We start from the raw sequence: 1,777 nt of genomic DNA, 5'->3' as shown, positions 1-1,777 counted from the left end.
CACCTCAGCCTCCCAAAGTGCTGGGATTACAGGCTGAGCCACCGAGCCCGGCTTATTATTTTTAATTGTAGAGACAAGGTCTCACCAAGTTGCCCAGGCTGATCTCGAACCCCTGAGCTCAAGGCAATCCTCTCCCCTCAGTCTCCCAAAGTGGTGGGATTACAGGCTTGAAGCCATTTAAAAAAAAAAAAAAAGGAATCAGATGAGCCTAGTGGCTCAGACTCCTGTAATTACAACTGGTTGGGAGTCCAAGGCAGGAGATCCCTTGAGTGAGAGACCAGCCTGGGTAACATAGCAAGACCCCGTGTCTACAAAAAAAAAAAAATTATAGGCTGGGTTCGGTGGTTTAGCCTGTAATCCCAGCACTTTGGGAGGCTGAGGAGAGTGGATTGCCTGAGCCCACGGATTCGAGACCCACCCGGGCAACTTGGCGAGACCTCATCTCTACAATAAATCAAAAATCAGCCGGGTGTGGGAGCGTGTGCCAGTAGTTCCGGCTCCTTGGGAGGTTGAGGCAGAAGGATCTCTGGAGGCCGAGCACAGCAGGTGGCCAGGAGCATGCCACTGCATTCCAGAGTCTGGGTCATAGAATGAGGCTCCAACTCCCAAAAAAAAAAAAAAATTATCCAGTTACCCTGTAGTTCCAACTACTTGGGAGGCTGAGGTGGGAGGATGTCTTAAGCTCAGGATGTTGAGTCTGCGGTGAGCCACAATCATGCCACTGCACTCCAGCCTGGGCAACAGAGCAAGACCCCATCAATAAAAAATAAAGATAAGCTTATTTCAATATTGTTATTTCTGGCAGGCTGTAATTGCACAGAAGAGCAGTCACAGATTCTTTCCTATATATACGAATTCAAGGCAAGATTCCAACTAGGTGACGCTTTTTCCTGCTCATTTAAACTCCACCCACTTTCTATTATTCTCCTGCCTGGCTGCTGCAATTGAGCTACTTTTCTTTTTTTTGAGTTGGGGTCTTATTCTGTCACCCAGACTGGAGTGCAGTGGCCTTTCCTGGCCACCACAGCCTCGACCTGCTGGGCTCCGGCGATCCTTCCGCCTCAGCCTTCCAGGTAGCTGGAGAAACAGGCACGTGCTACCACGTCCAGCTAATTTTTTGGTTTATTGTAGAGATGAGGTCTCGCCGATTTGCCCAGGCGGGTCTCGAACCCATGGGCTCAGGCAATCCACTCACACCTCAGCCTCCCAAAGCGCTGGGATTACAGGCTGAGCCACCAAGTCCAGCGAGCTACTTTTCAAACCTAAGAGTTCTGCTGATCACTTCTCTGCTCCAAAGCTTCAAGATGTGGTGCTTTTCTTTAAATTCGGACAACCACCAAACTGTAATGTTTTGAAAAAAGGGCACCACAAGGAAGAGGAAATAAGTTTGTTCAAGGTACAGTGAGTCACCTGGGAGTATATACTTGTTATATGTCTACCCTTTTCTAAGACAGCAGTCTCCCCGGTTAGTTTTCCATGGAACAAACATCTATTATTTAAACTGTATTTCTACTTATAGTAACACTGTCAAAAGCAGGGCAGAGACAGCTAGAGATAAAAGGGTTATTTTATTCATTTGTACTTAAACCAGCAAAACTGGCACTGATGTCATCATGATGTTGTAAAATACAAAATATCTTTCTACAAATATGAGAGTCATGAACAAATCCGGGTTACAGTACTCTACCCAAAAGGGGCTGAGGAAATCAAAGTGCATTACAGCTTAAAACCCTTCACCTGAACTGAATTTGTTAGTGTAAAGCCTCCCCATCCCAGA

The 1,777-nt window shown here is 46.7% G+C and overlaps 1 protein-coding gene across 1 annotated transcript in view; it reads right to left on the bottom strand.

Annotated features, from left to right (window-relative positions):
* The window catches only part of LOC103263971 (homeobox protein NANOG-like), a gene marked incomplete at its 5' end in the record, with an annotated part of 5,687 nt that overhangs the window by 2,380 nt on the left and 1,530 nt on the right, over positions 1–1,777 (bottom strand). The gene's annotated exons all lie outside the window — the stretch shown is intronic.

Source organism: Carlito syrichta, unplaced genomic scaffold (assembly GCF_000164805.1).
Source record: "Carlito syrichta isolate Samal-C Ts95f unplaced genomic scaffold, Tarsius_syrichta-2.0.1 Scaffold305344, whole genome shotgun sequence".
In the NCBI taxonomy this organism is placed as follows: Eukaryota; Metazoa; Chordata; class Mammalia; order Primates; family Tarsiidae; genus Carlito; species Carlito syrichta.
This window is presented reverse-complemented; position numbering and strand designations above follow the sequence as displayed.